This window comes from Muntiacus reevesi, chromosome 1, assembly GCF_963930625.1.
Source record: "Muntiacus reevesi chromosome 1, mMunRee1.1, whole genome shotgun sequence".
In the NCBI taxonomy this organism is placed as follows: domain Eukaryota; kingdom Metazoa; phylum Chordata; class Mammalia; order Artiodactyla; family Cervidae; genus Muntiacus; species Muntiacus reevesi.
The window spans coordinates 182,800,544-182,826,331 of NC_089249.1; the positions used below are offsets into that span (position 1 = coordinate 182,800,544).

General features: G+C 47.9%; 1 protein-coding gene across 6 annotated transcripts in view; it reads right to left on the minus strand.

The window, feature by feature from the left end:
- The window catches only part of GATAD2A (GATA zinc finger domain containing 2A), a 92,183-nt gene that overhangs the window by 58,878 nt on the left and 7,517 nt on the right, over positions 1-25,788 (minus strand). The window contains exon 1 of one of the 6 annotated variants that reach the window (XM_065917342.1): positions 19,859-20,070. The exons of 4 other annotated variants lie outside the window; for them this stretch is intronic. The gene's annotated coding sequence lies outside the window, so the exon portion shown is untranslated. Of the gene's footprint in view, positions 1-19,288; positions 19,541-19,858; positions 20,071-25,788 lie in introns of those variants that run through there. One more of the 6 variants, XM_065917341.1, reaches the window with a different exon arrangement.

Below are 25,788 nucleotides of genomic sequence, written 5' to 3' on the forward strand. Positions count from 1 at the left end.
AATCTGGAGACATACCATCAAGTATGTAACCAAGAGTGTGACATGCACATAAAAGCAGATGAGCAGATATATGAACAGAATACATCCATGCTCATATGGACAATTGATTTGCAACACCAAGTACCCTAATTCTGAAACCACAAGACACACTGGACATTTTCCTAAGGGATTAATGCCAAGTCACCTTAATTTGCTATAATAATGCATACAGTGCATCATGTGACACTATGCAACATATAAGAAGTTTTAAGGTCATCTCAGACTTTCACCCTGAACCACAACCTTCCCCACTTTAGCTCACAGCAAATTCAGTCTTTCAAGATGCTCAGATTAAAATCTGGCATTATCTTCTTAATCAGATTACCCATCATCCAGTCCGTCAGGAAATCCTACTGATTTTGCTGTCAAACACATGTGGGGTCCAACCACCTCTCACACCTCCACTAGCCACACTATCCTCCAGTAACAGGGCGGAGGTCTGCAAACTGGACCTCCTGCTTTCACTCCTCAGCTCAAAACCCTCCAAAGGCCCTGCATTCTCACTCAGAGTGAGGTCCAGTCCTCTCCCAGAGGCATGACCCACCCCACCTTACTGGCCTCCAACACACCAGGCACCCTTCCACCTTGGGGTCCCCTTTAAGGTTCTCAACAAAATCCCAGATACGCTATTATTTTAAACAATCAGTTCTTCAGTTTGCAGTCCAAGTTGAAAATGACCTTTGAAGACATAACTACCATACAATAAGCCCTAAATGTCAACAAATGCCCAGTTCATATTCAGTTTCACACGATTTTTCAGGAATGTCTGTATACAGTCTGTCCCAACTGTAGCTGTTAGACCACTTGTGCTAGCTGCTCTCTCTGCCTTAATCACTCTCACCCTGAGGACCGACTCCTCCCCTTCACCCCCAAATCACTGCTCAAACGTCTCCTTCAGAGAGGCCCACTGTGCTCACTGCCCCTTCTTCCCCACACCCCAACCCCTCCTCAAACTCCACACAACATAGTTACCATGTCTACGAACTTTCTCACCAAGTAAAAACAAAGATGCCACAAGGAAAGGAGTATCTGCCTGGGACCTGATTTCATTTCAAGCACCTACAACATGTCTGGCACTCAATAGTTTACGGATTGAATGAGCAGAGATGGTTTAACAGAGATGGTTAACTAAGGGAGAAGGAATCAACTTGAGGAGTTCATAAACAACCACCCCTTGATAAAATTAGTGCAAAATTCAGAAAGGAGCAGAAACCCCTTAGCACCAAACAGAACTGGGAGCACCTCTCTAAAAGAAACTGTAATCGCTTTTCACTGATACATCGTTTGGGCTGCTGTGCCATCAACCCCGCTGGGTTTAGAGAGTTTTTACTGTTTTTATTTCCAACCCATACATTTAAAACAGTATCGAGTAACCCTTAAGTACACAATTACCAACTCATAAGAGACTCTTCCGCTCCCTTGATAAATCATTATGGTTTGGCTTTGACCCTGCACCTGGGTACTCCACTTAACATGCATACACACACAATACCCCAAACAACGATTTCCCAATCTGAGGGAGATCACACTTGTTGAGGATGCAGTGATTGGTGATTTAAACGAAATCAAGTTACCGCACTTCAGGGAACATAAGTCCATTGTTGCCACTTCATCCTTTCCAGCTCAGGCAAGTGAGGTCCGCGCCCTTCTGAGGTGAGAAGGCCCCGGCCAGACACCGGCTGCTGTCTAGGGAGCTCCAGTGTTCCTCAGGGACACTGAAGTTGCAGTGCCCAGAGCCAGCCCAGGGTCAGCTCTCAGGGGCCAAGGGCGCCTGATGGGGAAGCCTGGGCTCTCTGAGGGGCTCCCCCAAGGGCCACATTGTCCCTTCCGAGGCCTGGTCCTAGGGAAGCCACATGCCTCTGGTCTCCTCCTTACCACTGTCTACACTCGAACACTTGTGTTGTTTCTAAAATTCTTCAGTTGTGTCTGCATCCAAATATTTAACTACCCTAGCTCCAATCCAGGCCCAAGAACGTGGTATTAAGCCCAAAAAAACGCCAAGATGAAACCCAACAATCCCATTCACCTTCTCCCACCCCTAGGTCCAAAGTCCACTTGTTCCACACAAAATGAGCATCGCCCTCCAGAAACAAAGGGTTATTACCCTAGACCCATCTGCCAACAGTCGAAGCAACCACACTGCTACTTGTCAAGGAGACGAAGTCCATAGCCAGCCCTATGAGAAAAGGAGAAACTGAGGCAGGGCAACAGTGGATTACCCCAGCAAGCCCAAAGGTCACACTGCTCCAGCATGTGCTGGCTGGCTAGGCAAAGACTAACTTGGGTCAGAGTCAATTCCCTAATCCAGGGGTCACAAACTACTGTCTGGGCCTGCTCTGGGAAATGGGTTTCCTGGGACACAGCCACATCCGCCCTGTCTATGGCTGCTTTCATCCACAGGGCAGAGCTGAGCAGTAATGACAACAACGTGGCCCCCAAAGCCAACAAGACTGAGCTGGTGGGCTCTGCTCAGCATTACAGGGACAGAGGTGACTCGGTCAAAGCTGCCTGCCTGAGACAAGATCAGAGCGCAGGCGCAGCGAGGGTGTGCTCTGGCTCCACATCCCCCGGGACCAAGCAGTACCTGCTCTCCCCCAGGCCCAGAGCCTCATTAACCCTGTATCCCCACAGAGGCAGGGAGAGCATGACTAGGCAGACTGGAGAGGGAGACTCAGCCCCACGAGGGTCACGGAGCTGACAGGGAGGCCGGCTGCACAAGCCTGTCCTCGGCAACCAGAGCTGGCCGATCTCAACTGTCAAGGCAGAGCATCCACCGGGCAGCAAGCAGTATGTGCCCCTCAGAGCCCTGAAGGACCCCTGCCTATCCCCCTCAGCCACAGTAACCATGGCCTCACCAAGACACGGGCTGTGTCCCCACACCGTCCCTTCCGGAAGCTCCTTAAAACCCCCAGTGCTCCCAACACCTCACCACAGCCTTTAGGACCCTGACTGTTTAGGCCCAGGCAACCCCATGAAGTCATCTGGCATGCACGTTATGTATAGGCACGCACGTATGTTTGGGTACACACACCATGCTCCTGCCTCCAACCACAGCGATCTTATTTCCTTTACCCACCATATCTGCCTTCCTCTACGACCCGACCTTTGCACATGCTATTCTAACTCCTATGAAAGTACTTCCTTCCCCTCACTCATCTGTCAGACTCAACGTGTATTACTCAGAAACCCTCTCCCTTTCATCCCCAAGGATTAAAACCCCCTCACTTGGCATGGCTGATCCTGACATCTGACAAGCATTCCGCTAGGTTCTCTCCCCCAAACACTCCACGTTCCACAAGAGGAAGGGCTCTTGCTCCTCTTACCCAAGGTCCAGCAAGGAACGGAGAGAAATGACAAAACGGCATCCTCTGCCAGTTATAAACACCCAGCCACTGTGCTTTCACCACTCTGCTCAGCCGCTAAGTCGTGTCCAACTCTTTTGTGACCCCATGGCAAGAATACTGGCCTGGGTAGCCATTTCCTTCTCCAGGGGATCTTCTCAACCCAGGGATCAAACCCACGTCTCTATGTCTCCTGGACTGGCAGGCAGATTCTTTATCACTGAGCCACGTGGGAAGCCTGTTTTCACCACCAACTTGATGTAAAAACATGACAATATAAATAACATGAGAAACAAACAACACATGGAGATAGGCAAGGCCACAGCATCACCACAGCCCCTGGGGGGCCCAGGGCTTCTCCGGGGAGGGGCTCCCCCCAACTCCCTCACACATTTATTTGGAGAATGGTGCTTGGAGGTTCCGACAGGCCTCAACGGCCTTGTGTCCAGAAGCGCCTCCCTGTCACTGCTGAGAAGTGAGAGCTACCCCAGGACCCAGTCACCAACATCCTGAACTACTCCCCTCCCCCTTTCCTACGGCCAAAGTTCTCTGCTGTTGTCGTTCACTCAGTCAACGTCCAACTCTTTGCAACCCCATGGACTGCTGCATGCCAGGCTCCTCCGTCCACTATCTCCCAGAGTTTGCTCAAACTCACGTCCACTGCGTCGGTGATACCATCTAACCATCTCACCCTCTGCCGCCCCCTTCTCCTTTTGCATCCGTCCCGAGAAAATACCATCAACAATCCTTCCAACAGACCCACGCCCTCCTGAAGACTTGACCCCACCACCTACCTCCTCTCTCCTAAGCATTCTGGATACCCCCCCTTTCACATCACCAGACCATCCTGATGATGATGAACAGAGTCCTCCTGATGAATCACAAACAACCAACTGCTCGGCCACGACCCTTCTGACAATTCAAACACTCTGGGGCCAAATCCGACTGTGCCCCTGGGGGCCCGTTTAGCCCCTTAGGACTCAAGATCACCCTGAAGACCAAGCGACAAAGCCTGGCTCCAGGAGGACTCTCCAACAGAAGCAACTAGTTCTTTCTTTGACTACTATGACTACTGTTGCTCCTCAAAATCCTATGACTCCTTATAACGAGGCTCCTTTCAGTGTCTTCACGCGTGTTCCCTAGCAGCTGCCCAAGCAGTCCACCTGGGAGTTCAAAACGTCAGAGAAAACACCTCACCCCATATTTAAAATGCACAACAATCAAATGTCCACCTCTAGACAAGTCTGAGACTTTGGTAAGTGTTTGAAGGGTTTAGCATTAGTGTGTGATGTTATGAAAGGACACCCTGAAGAAAATGTCAGAACAAAAGAGGAAATAACTTCAGTGTTAGTAACGAGGACCTAGGAACTGGAGTCTCCCCTTCAGGGTACACCCATAAAATATGTGCCATACTAAGGAAACTGTCTAACAAAGAGCCACAGGAAAATAAGGACTACCTTCAATCTCTTCTGAGCACTGTGAGAAGACCTCAGGTATTCCAGGACACTGCTCCCCCTACACCTCCTGCAGACTCCAGTCGTGTCACCCTACCAAGGGGAGGAAGTGCATCCAGGCCCCACCCTCCTAGGGACCAAAGAACACCCACGGAATCATGTTCCCAAGATGATGTTACAATGAGCCTTCTAGAACTATGCGTATCTTTTTTTTTTTTTTTAAGCCCCTAGTATCTGACATAAGGTAGACCATCAAAATGTGAGCGCCTTTGTTCATTTCTCTCTAAGCTAACATTTGGAGGATAAAAATGCATGCTCTCACAAAGATACAGGATATTTCTAAATTCACAAAGGTTCCCTTTTGTTTTTCTTCCTCAATGTGGTATTAATAAAATATACGTAACATTCACCGACTTAAGTCACTTCTCTGGTCTTGGTCATTTTTTTCAGTGCACAGTTTAGCGGCATTAAGTACACTCGTACTGCTGCACAGCCATTAGCACCAACCATCTCCAGAGCTTCTTAACCTTACAAAACTGAAACTCTGTCCCCATTACACACTCATCACCCACTCCTCCCTCCCCCGCACCCCTATCTAGGCACCCACCATCCTACTTTCTGTTTCTATGAATTTGACTACGCTAGGAGTCTCATTTAAGTAGAAATCATGCAGTATTTGTCCTTTATTGTCTGGTTTATTTCACTCAACACAATGCCTCTTCGAGGTAGAATAACAGATCATTCTAACATTCTGAGGCGTGGGTACAGAACAAATCCCAGAGGGCTGGTATACCCACGACTACAAGTAAGGTTCTAGAAACTTGCTTCCCAGACCAGGCCCATGTCCCTGACATGCTTCACTATCACTCAGTCCTTCCCTCCACTCCCCAAATAAACTGCACAAAAAGATACTGGCAAGGGCTTCCCTGGTGGCTCAGGAGTAAAGAATGCACCTGCCAATGTAGGAGTCACGGGTTCGATCCCCAGTCTGGGAAGGCCCCACATCCCGTGGAGCAACTAAGCCCACGTGCTGTAACTGCTTAGCCCAGCTCCGCAACAAGAGAAACCACCACAATAAGAAGCTCAAGCGTCACAACTAGAGAGTAGCGCCCACGTGCCACAGCTAGAGAAAACTCACACACATCAACACTCAGGAGAGCCACAGAGAAAAACAGTTCTTTTAAATTGCACGACTGATTAAAATGCTGCAAAGTTTCAAAAAAGAAACCACAGCAATGGCAACATCCATCAGTGAATTGTGGCTTGCACTGTGCTGTGCTTACTCGCGCAGGCTCAGTCGTGTCTGACTCTTTGCGACCCCACGGACTATAGCTCACCAGGTTCCTCTGTCCAAGGGGTTTTCCAGGCAAGAATACTAGAGTGGGTTGCCATGCCCTCCTCCAGGGGATTTTCCCAACCCAAGGATCAAACCCAGATTTCCTGCATTGCATGCAGATTCTTTACCATCTGAGCCACCAGGGAAGTCCTACATACAAGCTTGCAGTACATAAGCCAATTAAAAATAAACTGAGAAATGACATGAACATACACCACATCTTCCTGACAATGTACCCAACAATAAAGGTATGATCAGAGAACATCAGGATCAGAGGGGTTTCTAAGGGAGGGTGTTTCAGGGAACCATCCAACTGTCCCCTGCCCCCAGCCCTTACAGGGTAAACTGAACCCAAGATGGAAGAAAGCAGAGCCTCCCGAAGGTCTCAGAGGAGGCAGGCAAGAGGGGAGAGTGGGCAACACCAGCTTCTGGGGGCCGTCAGTGCTTCCCTGCACGGACACTTCCCATCACTTCCTCCTCACAGAAGGGCCAAAGGGGAGAGGAGGTGCTGGGCGGACACAGTCTTGCTGGCTGGGAACAGTCCTGCTCCACTGGGCCAAGAAGCCAGCATCTGGGGAGCAGACAGGAAGGAAACTGTACTAGGGACTCAGACACCTGGAAAAGCCGACTCCAGGAGGAGAGAGGCAGCGAGGGCGAACCTCCTGCCCCCACCAAAGCTTCAGAAGAGTGCCTGCCTCCAGGGGTGCAACGGTTGAGACCAGAATTTTGAAATATGCTTTGCTTTGTCCTCTGCTGCAAATCAGTTTTCCTTGGTGGTAGATTTTAGTACTAACACTGATGATCTGTGAGGTACGATGCAAACGTCATGTGAATCTCTGCCTTAAGAAGTCCAAAGAAACCTGTGGGTTGTGCCCTCAGGGGGACTTTGCCTATACCTCAAACTCAGCCCAGAGTAAGCCAGGGACCCCACAAAAGGCAGGACTCTGCCACACAAAGTCCACATCCAACGCTGAGTGCAATGTCTTTGCTCCATTTGCAAACACCAGAGTGCCTGTGGGTCACTCCAGGCGCACACAGCACATAAGGAGCCATCTGTAGGTGCACAAGCATGAGCGCTTGGGCACACACTGGCCAGCACACATTTTATCTTCCAGGCAAAGGCGCACTTCTAAGCTGTCAGTTGTTGAGAACGCAGACCACACATTCCAGGGGAACACGGTCCTAAGTGGGATGAGATATTCCCAAGTAGCCCACAAAGTCCATCTCATCCCAATGGCACAGTCCTGCCAACATAACACAACCTAAGCAAGAAATCCTCTGGGAAATTGCTTCGAGTCCCAGGTCAGCAGCCCTCCCAGACCAGAGGGGTGAAGAGGGGGCAGGAGGAGTGCCAGGGAGGCAAGAGTAGGAGTCCAGTCACCTCACTGTCGCTGGGCGCGCCTTGCAGGACCCCTCTGGCCTCCTCCGCGGCCCACCCCACTGCCATGCTGTCACCAGCCCCTCACACAGACCTAGGTCCCAGTCACTGCAGGTCTGTCCCCAAGACCCCAGTGACAAGACTGCTCCAAGTGGGGGCTCCGCGGTCCCCCGTGGTCCAGGACTCCTTCCAGTGCTCATCGAGCTTTGGTGGCATGGGAAGGGGAGGGCCTGACTCTGCATTGAGAAAGCCACCACTGGGCACACAGATTCAAACTGCTGCAGAAAAAAAAGCCCACTGCTGACAAAGGCAGGAACATCCAGAGAATCACCTTTAGCACACTGACAAGAGATTTTGTTACTAAAGGAGGAAAAGAAAAGTGTAACAGTGGCTAACAATTATTAAATTCTTTATTTGGTGCCAGGCGTGGTGCCAGTACTTTACATGCCTGATTTCATTTAATCCTCGTAACCACAGAATGAGGTACTACCAACTCTACCCATACTTCACACAGGTACTGCTAACACTACCCACACTTCACACGGGGGGACTGCCACTGTCACCCACACTTCACAGGGGAAACTGCTACTGATGCCCACACTTGACAGGTGAGAAAACAGGCTGAGAGAAGTCAAGGTGATCGGCCAGGGTTACAGGGCTAATGGGGATCCAGACCCAGGCTCTGATCTCAACCGTGGCACCTTGGGGAGGCAGTCTGTCTCTTAACCAAGACCATCCTAAGCTGGATCCTTCCCAAGGCTTTGGGAGAACTTCCTAAAGCAAAGGTCAGCACAACCTCCATTCCTAAGTTAGAGCACACTAACTTATCCCTTTACTGAATTTCAGGAAACCTCCTGTAACAGTAAGTCTTGTTGTGCAAGCCCTCATTCCGTGAGCCATTCAGCAAATGCAGTGACTCATGTGTGTCTTCACCTTCTATGAGAGGCACTAAAACCCTCAGAGGGTGCTGAAGCACAGATTTCTAAGCTCCTACTGCCAGGGTACACACAACCTAAGGGAAGAGGACTTGCTCAACACTGCCAGCCTGGGTTATAAATATAAATGAAGACCCTTTTGCCTTTTCCACTGTGTGAGATGTACACAGACGCCAACCACACTCAGCACTCCAGCAAGCAGACCTGGGGCCCGCAGCGAGGACTTGTGTAGACTGAGCTGCTTTCCTTCCATCCGAGGAGCAAAGTGCTCACAGGAGGCAGGAAACAGAGCAGACACAGACTGGGGGAAGGAGACAGGTCCTCTGGTCACTGACTCGGCAGTCCCCAGCCCACGGAACATGGATCCGGGGGGCAGCCCAGGCCCTGAAGGCAGGGCTTCCTAAGGTGGCTGGTGGCCAGGGCACATGCTGGCCCTCCCAGCTCTGTACATGAGGCACCAGTCTGCTACCCTCACCCTAACTCTCCTGATTCCTCACTCCCACCCTTAACCTCAAAACCGGGACCCCTGGTCACCATCAGGCAGATGCCACTCTCAGAACCAAAGTCATTCTTTCCCAAGGGCCAAGTCTCCAAGGCCCCCTTCCTTCCTGTGTCCACAACCCCTCCCTACTCTCAAAACCCATACTGTCATTTGGCAGGACATCCACCTGTCTTCTTCCCTGGACTCTGCCAGAAGAGTCAGGATTTGAAAACATTTGAGCAATGCATGAAACAGGGTAACTTTCTCAAACTAGAGAGTAGCAGCTCTTGGAAAAATTCATGTGGATGTTTCAGGGAAGTGTCTTAATTGCTCTAGGTCTGTCTGGAAAAGTGTCCAAAGCCTCAAGCTGGAAAATTCTCAGATTTTAGAAAATGCTGATTACCAACCAGCTCCCAGGGCACAGGAATCACACTGAGCCTCTTCTTGGGCCCTCTTAACTACTACAAAGCTCTTTCTCAGGCGGAGTTAAGGGCCGTGTCCTCCTACTTTCAATCCACTCATCACTACACTTCACTCTTGGGAAAAGAACAAACTGTTTATATACAGGACCATCCCTCCGATATTTTATTCTTTTATCTGTTATTTACCACACTTTCATCTAACACAAAGCACTGCTAGTTTGGGGAGGAGGAGACACAAGGACAAATCAAGTTCCGCACCCAGTCCCCAGAGAAGGGTCAAAGACACACACCCCTCAGTTCATGAGGGTCCTGGGTCCTGATGACCACACACGACCCACCATACCTCAATCCACTATGTTCTCCCAGTGAAGCAGAGAGCAGCCATCCAGACCCACAGGCTGGGCTGTCTCACAATGCCTGGCTTCTCCCAGGAAGGAGACATGATCTCAGACCACACTTCTCTAGGACCCAGGTCACCCCACCTTTGCTCAAACTCAGCACCCTGGAAACTTAAGACCCACTATCTCAGGGCCTGTGTCACCTTCCAGTCTTCACTCAGGTGCCACCACTTGGACATGCTCCTGCCCGTCCTTCCTCTTTCCCAGGGCACTGTGCCCTGTCTCCCCCATGAAGAGTTAAGGCCCCCGAGGGCAGGAACTGGCCCTCTCGCCCATCGCCAGAACCCAGGGGCACAGCACAGGCCAGGCAGAGAAGGGAGCGCGGCTGCTGAATGAACAGGTGACTTGTCTGTCCCCAGACCCTGGCACCCAGTTAATCCCACCCGATCTTCATGCACAGGGTCTCTGGCACCTGCCCCTGCTTTTTACTCCCCATCAGGAAACTTAAGGCCAGGTCAGCCCACGTCTGCCTCTTATCAGCAGCCCTTCTCCCTCACTGGCTTCCCTACCCAATTCAAGTCAGCATTTCCCTCCTCACAAACCTGAGGGCGCTCCGTGCTTTTAGTATCAGGTGTCAACAGCCCTCCATTTAAGGTCATCAACAATAATAATTTTTCAAACTTATTTTCCACAAACCCTGAGGTCCAGGACAGTGATTTTCCAATGCCATCCCTCCCCGACACTCCAGTACAGGGAACACTCCCTCTAACAGTCCACTTCCACACAACGAACCTACTTCACAATAGCTATTAAGAACCCCGAGACCAAGGAAATCATCTCTTCTCAGAACAGTGTGCATGGCAAGCACAGATCAGATGCCCCATCTTTCTCATGTCATGACATGTAACAAAAATTGTATGTGCACAGTACACTTCAGTAATATGAGGGCAACTCACTGAGGAGCTGGGTTGGGGCCACCTGGGCCTGAGGACATCTCTGCATCTCTGTCACCCAGCTCAGCATCTCTCCTTAGGGAATCTCAGAGCCCGCAACACGTGCCGTGGCTGAGTGTGTGCCCAAGTGTGAGCCACCAACTCGCTGTGCGGTGATGAGATGCATGCACTGCATTTCACTCCATGGGTCACCTACTGGAGTAACTTAGGCTCTTAAATATCAATGGGCTAACTTAAAAAAAAAAAAACTTAAAGAAAAAGCAGCAGCCAACAATAGTTCACAGAAGACTGGTTACAATTTAAGTTTCCTTCTCCTTTCTGCAATAAACCAAGGCAACAAAGTGGGCATGCTCCCACCATCTTAAATTCACAGAAGGTGCGCGCAGGTCTCTCATGTGCTCACCCAATGCAGAGCACCTTCCCCAGGGACCTTACACTTTTGCTGCATGTCATGGCAGAGTCACCTGATTTTATCTCTGGAAAGTTAAGAGGAACCTCTTCCATCCTCCCTGAGGGGGCTGAGTGGATACCTATGGCACCAGCAGCAGGAAAGGACAACTGTCCAATCCTGAGCCAAGATTCCCAAATCACCAACATACCTCCTGGAACCCCTTACCACCCCCTACCCCAATCTTCTCTTGTTCAAGAACACATTCAATCCTGTAACCAGTTCATGAAACAGCTTAAAGATGACTTCAGCAGGCGGAGCAGACTCCCCCCACATATAAAGGGTAAGTGAGAAACAACCTCTCTCATAGCTTTTCAGCAGCCAGCCTGTGCTGTTCTAGACTCACCCTTACCTGAGTGTTGAGGACCGTCCCTCCTGCCCTAGACTAGCAGAGCCTGAAAATAGGATCTGATGTCCAGCTTTCCTGAATCCTTGAAATGGTCACCCAAAATGACTCATCTGGAGGGTGCCTAAATAATGAGAACCATCTCTTGTTTTTTAATAGATAGGGAAAAGCAGTTTAATGCTCTTAAAACTCAAAGCCATCAACCACTCAATTCCAGAACAAGAAACATAGCTAGTTTGTTTTCTTTGCTGGCTTTTAAATGCCACCCGGAGACTCCAGAAGCAGCCTGAATTCTTGCCTGTGTCCTGTCCCATCCTCACATTAGAGATACCGTGATGACCTCAAAAGACAAGGTCCTGAGGAAGGAAATTTGCCACTGGACTTACACTACATAAATAAAGGAAAGAGAAACCTAAAACAAAATAAAAATTGTGAACCTAACCAAGCCATAAAGAAGCAAAGTCACAGATCAGACCAGGAGGCTCCAGAAGGGAATAGAGCTCTGCGTCCTTCTCTCTTCTGCAAGTCAACACAGGGCAGGCCACTCCCCTCTCAGGCCTCAGTTTCCAGTTTGTAATATCAAGCCCTGCCCCACTCATCTGGGAGACTGTATGCCACCTGCTGGGTTCAGCAAAACAGCACACAGAAGCTAGTCCCAGGTGAATATTAAACTGGTCTGCTGCCCAAGGACCAAAAATAGTTACATTTCTAATGTTCTTCCTGACAAACAGAAATTGACAGTAGGCTGCAATTACATTTCAATCCAGGCTCAAGTCCGTTAATATCCTTAACCAAGAAAACTTCACAAGCAGACCAGGGTATGACTACTACTGACACCTGAGACTCCCACCTTCTCTCCAGACTTTAGTATCAGGAAATGTCACTTGTAGGGTTGAAAGAGACAGAAAGCCTCAACAATAAAAACCTTAAAGGTTTGGGGAAAGAGGCAAGAGACAGATGACCAACACACAATCTGCTGAAAAGGTCAGCTAATCAAACAAAAGTGTCAAGGAAAACACTAACCAAACCCTCAAAATCTCTCCAGGGCATGAAAAAGAATCCCAGGGAGGGATCTGACTCCAGAATCCTCTGAAAGAATCACTTGCCATTGAAGGATTGCATTAAGTCTTTACATAAACAATAATACAGGAAAAAAAAAAAGAAAATGAAGTTAAAGTGTTCTGTCAATGATAAGCAAGCCCTAAGAATATCACAGTTCTGGAGTGACTCAACCAATGCAACCAACACCTTCAAACCAAAGATTCTGTTTGCCATGCTCCTACTTTCCCCACAGCACTGAACAACTGGGGGAAAAAAAAAACTTTCCGCCATGGATGAATGAAGGTTGCAGCAGCAAAATTTTCAGAACTGGCTGGCTAGCAGTGAGAGCCTGCCCAAAACACACAAGAAAACTATATCTGTTGTCACTGCCACGAAAGCCCAACAAATGGAAACTCTCGAGTAAGGAAAAACTGGCCTGGAAACCTGCTTACCTCCAAGGTCCTGGTGAGAACCTTCCTCTCAGGTAAAAATGTGTTGGGTCAAGTTTAACAGCCACTGACTCAAAGGGTAATTGCACAGAACAATCGGAATTGGAGGAAATGTTATATTGGGATTATATGCAGAGTTAAGACCACAAGGCTTTTTTAAACTCCCTTCTGGGCAACCTGATTGACCTTTTTAGGTGAGATCTCCTTACAATGAGTTCTGAAGACCTCCAAATTGTTAGGCTGTGGTAAAATTTTTGTTATAAAGAAAATCTAGTTTCTCAATCTGAGTGTTTCATTGTGCTTGAAAATTGAGATGTAAAACTTGAGGGGATTATCCTGTAGTTGTCCTCTGGGCAGAGGAGGATTTTGGTTTTTGGCTTGTTTTTGGATCTTAGTTCCCCAACCAGGGATAGAACCTATGCTCCCTGCAGTGGAAGTCCAGGAGTCCACTGGACCACCAGGGAATTCCCTCAGGGGAGGAGTTTCATCTCAGAGGTAAATGGAGGACCAAGGGTTAGGATAACCCCAAACATTTCTCGGTGGTCCTTGCAACCATCCCATGAGGTTAAAGATACAGTGCCCATCTACAGGTGGGAAAGCTGAGGCCAGGTGGCCAGACAACCTGCCCACAGCTGAAGAATGGTAAGCTGTTGTCAGATCTTCAGATTCCCAAGCAGCCTGAGTGCAGAAGAAAGACAGGGTTCAGGCCCAAACTCACCCATTAGCCACTGCAAGCACCATCAAGCAACCTACTTCCAATTCCTGGCCCAAGTCACTCAGTGGTAAGGCCAGAAGTACAGAAGTCCCTCTTGGTTCTCAACGGCAGGACCCCATGAGGATCTGCCTGGCGAACATCTTACAAATGGAAGAGCAGCCCCCTGAAAATCAGAATGTGAGGTTCAGAAAGCCCTGGGTCAGGAAGAGGGGCTGTGTCCCCTTTGCCCCAATGAGGCATCACCAATCCAGACGTTCTGTACTGCCAGGGAGGCGCCAAGGCTGACGGGAAAAACATTCAGTCTGAAATTAGAAAGGCTGGGGCCCAGTCCCAGATGTAGAAAACCCAGCAAGGTGACCCTGCAAGTACCACCCTCTGTAGGGACTTCACCTTCTTCCATCTCAAATGTGCAGACAGGCTGTGGTTCCCAGGGGCAGACAGTGACATCTGTCCCACAAGCATGGAGGTGCTCCACACATGAGAAGCAGCGCAGTGAGCATCCGAGCTCTGCCTCATCTATTCCAGCCACAACAGTACACCCAGTGGCCCTGAGTGTGTGAGCAGGCACACACTAGGTGCTGCACTAGCCCCTTTGCATTTATTATCTCACTTCCAACTCCGTCATTCATGGTAGACAACACTTCCTTCTTTTCAGAAACAAAAAAACAGGCAACTTTTCTGGCAGTCCAGTGGCTAAGCTCTGAACGCAGGGGCCCCAGGGTCGATCCCTGGTCAGGGAACTAAGAGTTCCCTAAAGGTTCACATGCCACAACAAACACCTGGCACAGCCAAATAAATAAATTAAAATAAATATTTTAAAAAGAAGAAGAGGAAAAAAAAAAAAGAAGAAGAAGAAGAAATGAGAAACAGAGGATGAGGCTCACCAAGGTCAAGTCACTGTGAAGTGGTTGGGTGGAGCTCACACCCAACCTAAGGCGAAGCCAGGGTTGGCCCAGGACACCTCTACAGGGACCTGCTGCCCGGGGACACCCCCCACCCCCACCCCTGATACCAGGAGGAGCTGGATGACCATGTAATCCAGCAGCATTAGAGTGCGCTCAAAGGCATTACCTTGTTTAGGATAAATTAGGTTTGAAGGTTCAAATCAAAAGACCTGGCCATCAAGGCAGGTCAAGCAGTGTCAAGTGTAGAGATGAAGACACAGGAGGAATAGCTGAAGGATTCTTCAGCATCATGTGACGACTTTCTTTCCAATCCCACACTGCCTCCAACTCTGCCTCTGCCCTCTACCCCAGTCCCAGCTATGGCTGGAGCTAAGGCCAAGCAGCCTCAAAGTTTACAACCTCATCAAACCTTCCCTCCAAACTCCTGCCTCCATTTTGTTGAGAGCCCCCTTTCAGGTACAGCCCATCCTAGCCAGCACATTCTACCTCAGATTGCCTCGGACACGTATCAAATCTTCAGTCCTTTCACAGAAGGAATCCAAGAACTGCGAATTGGAACAGGAAAGCAAGGTCCCTGTCCAACTCACCTGTGAAACAGGTACCTCTGTGCAGACTGAGAGCAAGAAAGTGGGTGCAGTGCACTGAAGCTGCAAAGACCCTTTCTCACATACCCTGGAGTGTTCCAGAGGATTCCCAGTCACTTCCTAAGGCGACCTGCAGGTTTTCAATTAGAGTAAGTTTCTTTGTCTTCTAAAAGACTAACCTACATTTTCATTAGACAAAAAAAGAGGTCACAAATACAGCCTAGAAAGCAAGGGGAGGGGCAAGAAGCCTGTGGTCTGACATCCCTCTTAACTAAGAAGTCCCACATAATATTTGCGAAAATCCACAGGTACGCAAGATGTCTCCCCAGCTGGAACTTGTCTCCAATAACACAGTCTCACCACCTTCCGCCTCACTGCCACCTCTTCAGATCCCCTGCCTTTTACCTCCACCTTCTTTTTTTTTTTTTACCTCCACCTTAACATACTGCCTTCCTAATTCAAGACAAAGATGTAGCTTTGCACACTTGGCACATAAAGTAAGTTTCATTAGCTGAACAAATAGCAATCTGAAGCCAGACTGCCTAACTCACCTCCTAAAACAGTTCATATAACTCAAGAGCATCCATTCTAACAACCAACCACATTTAGCTGGCAGCACAGTTCTGTAAGCCTCAAACTATGACACTGCCAACTCGTTCTTCTGGTTCTACAGCACTTCCCAACCTGACAACTATTATAAGGAAATCCCAACGATGCTCTATTACCCCAGGACCACAGCTCATGAAGACCTCACCTACTCCCCTGTTTCATAATCTTCCTAGTTTTCTACAATGAGCATAAATTATCTCAATTATTGGGGGGGGGGGGAATAAGCCCAGGGAAAACAGTCTTGTCCATTCCATTTGATGGCACAGAAACACCCCAAGTCCAAATAGGTAGTTCTCGACACAAGTATTTGAGTTGCAGTCCTTAACTGGACTCAGTGGTAAGAGTATTACACTTTTGTGTCTTGGAAACTGACACATTCAAGACTCTGCAGGTCATTTTTCATTCTCTCTCAACAGAAAACCAGAAAATGCCAACATTTCAGAAACAGTTTCACTACTCTCCCACTCACGTCCTTCAGGTCCACCTTTCAGTCCTCTGCTGTCTAGGGCCCAAGGAGGTCCTAGCTGTGGGGTTCAGTGCGCCCTCATCACACTGGTCCCTGCCTCCCCCTCTTCAGCTGGGTCCCACTGCTCTTATGGTAAATTCCAGACCTCCTCAGTCCTGGAACCTGCCCATTTGTCTCTCTCTGCTCCAACCACATTGATCTTCCTTCAGTCCCAAACACTCTCTCTGCCAGAAATGCTCTCCCTTTTCCGCTTATTTAGCTCCTACATGTCCTCTGATCCCAGATGAAGGAAGGCCCCCTCGAGTCCTGCTTACCAGTTCACAACATCCTTCTATCCTTGGCCCATGTTAAGTTTCCTCAAGTTTATGAGATTAGTTACAATTGCTCTCCCATTAATCTCACAGTAAACTCCACTGAGCAGGGAGAGATTCCTAGCACAGCGCCAGAGGCACGGTATGCACTCTGATATTTATTGAATAAATCAATAGAGAAATCACTACTTGCAGTGCCACAAAGTCACAAAATAAGTGATGCAAAACAAGTGAGAAGAACTACTTACAAGAGTTGAGAACTGGAGTCTTTTAAATGCTTTATCATTAAATACTGATATTTAAAAGTGTTCTTTCGTTAAAAAAAATTTGTAAAACACAGACACCAAAAAGTTTATAAAAACAAAAAACTATTGCTAATCCTAACCCAAAGATTTTGTTGACATCTTGCTACAAATTCTTCCAGGATTTTTTTCTACCAAGAGCAGCATTATTTCTTTCCTCTCTATCAAAATATAAGATTGCAGGATCTGCCAAATGATACTGCATTAATAGAGATGACTTGACATTTAAAAAAAATGATGTCATCTGAATAGAAATAACAATACATCCAAATCATTAGTACATTAATCCCATTCTCTACACCACATCCAAGATGACAGGCAATCCTCTGCAAAAACCAGCTTCAGAATTTTGGGGGCAACAGAGGGGATGAAAGATGAAGAGTGGGGGAGTTAGCGAGGAGAGGGTCTAGCAGGTTACTCTCAAAATCCCCAATCTAAACCGCTTCCTCCAAAAAAGAGTCAACTTTTCTGAGTTATAGGCTACAGAAGCGAAGCAGTAGGGCGACTCTGTGGCTTAGATCTTAAAAGTCACCTGGAAAAAAAAAAAAAAAAAGTCACCTGGTAATTCTGCTCTCCAAGGACAAAGCAGGGCTAGAAACGGAGTTACCAGATCATCCCCTAACTCCAATCAGAGGTACTGGAGCTTGGACAAGTACATGACTTTGTGCTGTGGGAGCTCCCAGAAAATACTCATACACAGCTTGCAGACCAGAGCATTCCTGGGCTTCGGCGCCCCACCGGGCAGGCGCGTGCCCAGCTCTGCCTCCACTGCTCAGCAGTCGTGGACAAGCAAGAAGTCCCAGTGATCCCACCTGGAAAATGAGGACTATACTCTCCCATCCCAAATCGGATTAATATGGCATGAAATAACATGTCTGTGAACTGAGCTTAGCAAACAGTGGGCACTCAAATTGGGGCCAGTTTGATCTTTCCTCCACAGCTTGCTGTCAGGCCTAACAAGTTACCAGCACTCTGGTGCCAGAGAACATTTCACGTAAGACTGAAGGCAGGAGGAGAAGGGGACAACAGAGGATAAGATGGTTCAAATGGCCTCACCAACTCAGTGGCCATGAATTTGAGCAAGCTCCGGCAGTTGGTGCTGGACAGAGAAGCCTGGCGTGTTGCAGTCCACGGGGTCGGAAAGAGTTGGACATCACTGACTGAACTGAACTGAACTTAAAAGAAAACTTGTAACCACTACCAGAAGAAAAAGAATATTAACAAGACAGTGGGTGCAAGACTGAAGCAGCTGCACAGAAGGCTGTCCCTCAGTTTCTCTGCGCTACCACAGCCAGAAGGTGTCACTGTGTGAAATGGACACACAAGAACCATAGACTTAACCAGTACTCCACTCCGAGAAAACCGAAAGAAGTAAAAGGGTAAGGACGAGAGAAAAATTAAAGGCTCAAGTGACTCACTGGGACTTTGACCTAAAGAATCCGAAGCTCTAAAGATAAGGATGAACCACACACGAAAAGAGGTAGGGTCAGATACACAAAATTAAGCAGTCCCTGCAAAATTCCCAGGGCAAGGGAGAAACGTGCACGCAGGTTTCCCAAGTCATTCAGTGCCTAAGGGAGGGGTCCCCATTCATTTCTGGGTCCCAGTGTTTACACACACACCAAGTGTCAGTCACGCTCTAGGCTAGGGCCCTGCCCATAAGCCTTTCCTTGTTGAAGTGATCAATTCCGATTCTTGGCAATAATCCCTTTAAAAGGCCAGCTGCTGCTGTCTAGTCACTGATGCCAACCCTTTCCAGGTGGGAAAAAAGAAATCAATACAGCCAACACCTAGATGGAGAAATAAATTTAAAGCATAAGGCCCTGAGAAAGGCCGGAACCCAGAGAGGGGGAAGGGTCCCGTGGCTCCCCGGGGTCAGGCAGGAAGGGCGCGAGCGGGGGGGAGCGCCAGCCCTGCAGGCGTGGGCGCGCGGGGACTCTTATTCTGACACGGGATCCGCAGCCGCCGTCGCCGTCGCCGCGGGGTTCAGCGCCGCGGCCCGGCCTGCCCGCGACCCTCGTCTCCCGCCCGGGACCCCCGCCCCGCGCGCCCACGTGCCACTGCCCCCATGCCCGTCCCGGCCGCTCGGAAGCTGCACCTCACGACCTGGCCCCGATTCTGACCCCCAGAAGAAGCGCAAGGGGAAGAGGGGCGACGCCGCGACTTTCTGAGACCCCCGCCCGGCCCGGCCCCCACGTGCCCGGGCGGCGTCGGAGCGCGGAACTTTCCAGGGCAGCGAGAGAAAAGACGCTCCCGGAATACAAGGAGTAGAACTCGCTCGCTCTCACTTTTCCACGCTCGCATCGGGGTCCCTCACAGCCCCCCGACCCTCCGACCCTGCCCAGCCCACACCGCCCCTGCCGCTCCAGTCTCCCCACGCGACCCCGGCCCTGACCCCAGCCCCCGCCCCCCGCCAAGTTTGGTCCGGAACTTACCGGGCCGCGGGCCGGCCGGGCCCTAGGACAGTGAGCGGGTTCAAGGGGCCGCGGGGCCGGGGTCGGGGTCGCCTGCGGGGCCGGGCGGCCGAGGGGCTCGGGGCGCTGGGCCGCGCGCGCTCGCTCCGCCTGTGGGGCCGCCCGGGCCCGCGGCGCTCGCTCCGCCGGTCCGCCCTCCCGCCCGCGCCGCCGGCCAGATAATGCGCCCCTCGGCCGCACACATGGAGCCCGGCGCCGGCGTCACCGCCCGGGACATGCGCACCAGGTCAGCGCGCCCGGCCCGCGGCCCCCAAAACACCGGGGAGCTCTTAAAGGCGACGCCGCCCGCCCGCGCCCGGCTGGGCGGGGCCAGGCAGTTGGTGGGCGGGGTCTTGTGCTGGTGGGCGGGGTCGGTTGACCGGCCCCGCCCCTCCCGACCGCCCTCCACGGGACGCCCTGCCCCGTGCGCCGGTTTCCCACGAGGGCTCGGGCGGGCTCCTGTAGCAGCGCCGAAGGGTCGTCGCCAGCTCACCCGCGGCACAGCCGAGCGGGCCGCGCCCAGGGCTGACTCACGGCGCGCTCACTGCTGACCTCGCTCCAACTGGGCCGCGAGACATCGAGCAACTTCTGAAAACCGAGGTTAGAATGCCACCCCTGCGGGATCGACACACAGACGTTCCCCTCCAGGGGATCGGCGAAACCATAATTCCTCCAGCTCAGTAAAGAGAGTTCTACAAAGTAAGCGCCAGAGCCACCCACTTAAAAACACTTAAGAGATGACTGCTCTCCCTCTCCAGTTACTTCCCAATCTGCCCCGTGCTTCTAGGAGAAGGTGAAACCTCCCAAGAAAGCAAATCTGAGCCCTTCCCTCTGCAGTGACGTGGAGGAAACACGGGAAACAGTCTAACCCGAGAGGATGTGCTTTGGAGATATTCAGCTATATAAAGCAAAACACAATTTTAAAAGGCAAAATAAAATACCTTGTATTACAAGAAGCTCTCAATATCAAGGTTAGTCCTGAAGAATCACCAAAAAAGGCCCTTCCCAAGTTCTTTTTATGGCATTAATACAAATAATTCATAATGAGACACCTAGATAACACATCCTAATACATATTCATCAAGTGAAACAAAGTTTCACCAAACATACCTTTACCACTTGAAATGTAGTGATATTTTTGTACTTCATTTTTTTAAAGAGAATCAATGTAATTCTAACCCACAACTGGTCTTGACCCAAACTTTAAAAACACTAAATGTAGAATAAGTTTTACAAATTAAAGTTTTCTGCCATGTCCCCCCCCCCATCTCAATAAGAAGTTCAAAAACGCCCATTTTAATGGTGAGTTCCACACCTAACTGGCAACTTTTTGTTGCTGATTCCACCCCCAACCCAACCCAAAAAATCTAAAAATGATACAAAATACAAGTTGTTGACCCTCAAACACCTTGCCTGACCCAGTTTTGTCAGCAATTTGGCTTGCTACAAAGAAATTTTAAATGTTCAAATTCAAAAACCAAACAAAAACAGTTTATTCTCAAACAGGTATCTGGGTAGAGGAATGCAGAAAAATCCCTGATCCCAGAAGCAAAGGTAGTTTAAAACAAGTATGATTTTCACTCTAATTTGGCAACTCTGTATTTTGAGAACTGCTTTATTCAACAATTAGTGAGATGATGTATACTAAAGCAATACAACTATGTTAAAGCAATACAAGCAAAATATTACCTCACTGCTCCTCAACTGGGTCGTGATTAATCCAACTTAATTAACTACAGACACAGCAAAGTGTGGTCAGGTGGGAGATCCAAGACTTGAGTCTGACATAGGGATTCCAGAATATGAGCTGGCAAACCCTGTGCAAATCACCCAGGTGACAACCATCCTGTTTTAAAGAGGAAGGCATCAACTGTGACACAGTAATGACATGGCCCCATGGACTGAGATGTGAACTGGTGACAGGTGATCCTCCAAAGAATAGTGCCAACTTCTCTGGCTGGCAAAGGGTGAAATTGTTTATTTTGTGATAGGAAGAGAGGACCAAGTATGTAGATGGAAAAAGCGATGGTGAATCCAGACCTGTTTGGGGTCCCAGATGCTCAGGTGGGTGAATGCCGATGCTGCTTGGCTTTGAGGCCTTGTGCCATTGTACTGGACTAAACAGCAAATAGTTCAGCTGGCTGAACTGAGATTCAGCTGATTAAGAAATATGCTGCAATCACCTTCAGATACCATTCTAAAACAAAGCACTAAGAGACAAGCAGGGCTAGAACTATGTTTCTCTTGAAGTTTTTTCCCTCTGCCCTAAGAACGAGACAGTCACTTAATATGTATAGATGCCAGTTAACATAAAAACACTTCTGTTATTAAGTTAAAAAAATTTTCTGCCAAATTCACTTCATATCCTTCAGATCAGATCCTTGCTAATAATAGCCAAGCCTCCTTCCACCCTAACCACTGAAGAAATATTCTAATTATCTCTCTAATGTACTATTAAATAAACTTCCAAACACCATCTGAGCTAAATTCCTGTACAACAGAGGGACTGATGAAAAGAAATTTGGGCCAAATTCCATGTTCGTGTCCTCGTTTATAAAGCAGAAATTGGTCAAAGGCTCCAAAGTAGTGTGAAACTGACTGAAAAGGAGTAGCATCACCTACTGAATGTTTAAGGTACTGTACTTTTGGGGTTTTAATCAGAAAATTTCTTTGAAGTTTCTGGTGGACAAAAATTTAAGATGTCTTATCTGATAAATAAGAACTGGATTCTGTAGGCTAGGGAGCCTAGAGGAACCACCTAAACAAAGTTCACAGGCTGGTGGCACAGAAAGACACAGAATGATTTCAATGCAGAAAATGCCTTCGTAGGAAAGACAGGACTCACAGAGGAAAGGACTGCTCCCCTCCCTGGGGAGGGCTCTGGGAAATCTTTGCGGATGTGACATTTGAGCCAGCTCTTAATGGATGGACATCCTAGGCAACGAGAATAGCAGAGGCAAGGGGCCAGAGCTGGCTACTCCTGGAGTGGTTTTGGCGCAGAAAGGGCTGAAAAGGGGTGGGTTCATGATCCTTTATACTTTCTAGATGGCTTTCTCTCTCAGAATGCTTAAATTCACAAGCTAAGCAGGCCTAGTTATGAAGATTTTAACCAATTTTTAGATTACCACTATCAAACAGTGACACTAAGCTCCAACTTGTATTCTAAGAAGCTCTCCAAAGAATAAACAGGTTGTTCATTCAAGTTTTTTTAAAAAAGGGACTTCCCTCATGGTCCAATGGCTAAGACGCTGAGCTCCCAATGCAAGGGGCCCGGGTTGGATCCCTGGTCAAGGAACTAGATCCCACATGCTGCAACTAAAGTTTGTGCATGCTGTAACTAACTCCCAGTGCAGCCAAATAAAAAGTTTAAAAAAAAATTTTTTTTAAGGTACCCTTAGAACAAAGAGCACTAGACTTCCCTGGTACCCAGTGGTTAAGAATCTACCTGTCAATGCAGGGGACATGGGTTCTATCCCTGGTCCGGGACGATTCCACATGCTGAGGGGCAACTAATCCTGTGCACCACAACTACTGAGGCCCGCAAACCCTACAACCTGCGCTTTGCAACAGGAAAAGCCACCACAATGAGAAGCCAATGCAACACAACTAGAGAGGAGTTGGCTCAACGCAACTAGAAAAAGCCTGCATGCAGCAACAAAGACCCATGCAGCCAAAAATTCATACACACATACATAAATAGAAATGTGATCATAAAATTTTAAAAAAATATTTAAAAAAAAAGAAAAACAAAACTGACTACTTTCCACACTTTGCATTTTTAGTACTCTAAAGTCTAAAACTATTTTCATTTAGAGACAATATAACCACAGTCTCTAAGAGGATTATTTTTAAGTTTCTTATTTCACCCCAAATTCATACTCAGATGGTGAGATTACAAAGCAATTGGGTTGGGAAAGGAAAAGATTTGTTTCTTTGTGAATTTCATCTCCCTAGTACTTCGATATTTTTGGTACCTTTTTCAAGGACCAGAAAAGAGTTAAGGGGATGTACTTTAAGAAAAATACAATACTCCCAACACATTACAGCTGCTACAACAAATGTCACTGTTTAAAAACAATCACAACACTTTTACACTAGATTAGGAGTTTGTGGGAGACATCAGCTCCTGTCTGCCCCATCCCAGGAAAGCTCTCTGAAGTGCAGCTCTCTGGAGATGAGCCACCTTGTCAACATGTGTTTGAGTATTCTTTCTAACCACAACTCTGAACACTTAGTGTCAATGCAATGTGGAGTTCAGGCTCCATGTGTAGTTAGTCTCTGTGACCTTGACGATATCCCTCTATTACAGGATTCTGAGTACAAATGCGTCCCTAAAGGGTTAAATACAAACTGCTAAGAAGTACCACTGTGAACCGTGAACCGGAAGTGTATCTCCCACTCTGTCTTCATCTGCATGTGTCACCAGTTGGCAAGGAATATCTCTTTTGTGTCTATACATGGCTGACAAAAAAAAAAGCACATCTAATTTAGATCTATTTTAAGTCTTTGAAAAGTTAATCAGTGAACCATGTTTTCTATGAATTAAAGAATTAAGAGGGAAAAAAAAAAACAGAAGACGACCAGGAAAAAAAAAGAAGTGCTATATGACAGTCTTAAGTCTAGAAATAAATCTATTCAAACACGCTTAACAAAGAAAGTTAGTCACATCATTCATCCTTGGATGCTAATAAACATCATTGGTTTAGACATTTAGAAAAACATATTTTAAAACCTTGGTATCCAGTTCATACCTCTATCTCCAGTTATTAAAGGGCAGATCTTCCAACTTGACATAAGAAGGAGAAAAACATTCCTCCCAAAGTTTTCCTAATAGGATGAGTACTTGCCGCCTCCACTGGTGCCCAGCATTTTACTATAGAAAATATATGAGATGGGTCTTTCTAGCTTTCTCCCTCACAGCTTGCCCTATTCCATGCTGACCTAGTCAGGCCTACAATATTACCAACTCCTGGTTTGAAAGCAGTAAAATCTTTTCTTCAAATTTGGGTCAAAAATCAACCTTCACCATATGTAAAATAGACAGCCAACAGGAATTTGCTGTATGGCTCAGGAAACTCAAACAGGGGATCTGTATCAACCTAGAGGGGTGGGATGGGAAGGGACATGGGAGGGAGGTTCAAAAGAGAGGGGATAGAGGTATATCTATGACTGGTTCATGTTGAGATTTGACAGAAAACAACAAAATCCTGTAAAGCAATTATCCTTCAATTAAAAAAGTAAATAAAATTTTAAAAAATCAACCTTCAGTATATACACTTTAAGAGGATAAATATAAACTTGAAATCTTTATAAATATAAAATATAAAGCCTAAACCTTGAAAATGTCATGCAAGTTAAAAAACTGTTCTGCATGTTAAGAATTTTAGACCAGCTTAGGGCTTCCCTGGTGGTTCAGTGATAGAGAATCTACTTGTCAATGCAGGGAACAGAGGTTCAATCCCTGACTCAGGAAGACCCCACATGCCACAGAGCAACTAACCCGGTGCACCACAATTATTGAGTCCGCACTCTAGAGCCTGGGAGCCACAACTGAGACAACATGCCACAACTCCTGAAGCCTGAGCGCCTAGAACCCACCTTCTGCAATGAGAAGCCACAGCACTACAACTAGAGCATACTCCCACTCACTGCCACTAGAGAAAAGTCTGTGCAGCAATGAGGACCCAGCACAGTCAAAAATAAATAAATAAAATTAAAAAAAAATTTTTTTTAATGACAATTCTCAAAGGAAAGAAAAAATTCAAAAGCAGCGACTTCCCTGGTGGTCCAGTGGCTAAGACTGTGCTCCCAGTGCAGGGAGCCCAGGTTCTATCCCTGGTCAGGGCACTAGATTCCACATGCCACAAGTAAAGATCCTGCAGGCTGCAACTGAGACTCAGTGCAGCTGAAATATATAAATATTTAAAAAAAATTTCAGAAGCAGTCCCCATTATCTGTCCTCCATGTAGACTGCATACTATTACAAAGAGAGTCCGCACAGTCTGATTTCACTAGCCACCACTGGTTGATTGAAAATACTTATTCAGAGGTCAATTTAAATATAACTTAACAGTTCAATCTTGAATCCTACTATGACACATTTTATAAGACTCTCTACTTTTGAAGGTAACTGAGCTTTTCTTGTCAAAGGTGCTCCATTCAAACACTGATTTTTAGATGAGCATAACCACCTCAGGTCAAGAGAATTCACCAGACTGTTTTTCACGTCCAGGTCCCTGATGGTGCCCATGCTGTTCCTCCCCTGTGAATGCCCAGTCATCTAAAAAATAGCTCTCCCCATTTCCCCTTCCTTTGCAGGCTCTCCAATCCATCCCTCCTTCCACATTCCAGCTGCAGCTTTTTGCTGCACTTTCCAGTGCATGAACCTCTCTTTTCCTAGCAGCATATGAGAGCCCCTGTATCCAATCAGGCGCCTAACCCTTAACAAGTTAAATGAGCACTCCCATCACACTTGAAGGTAA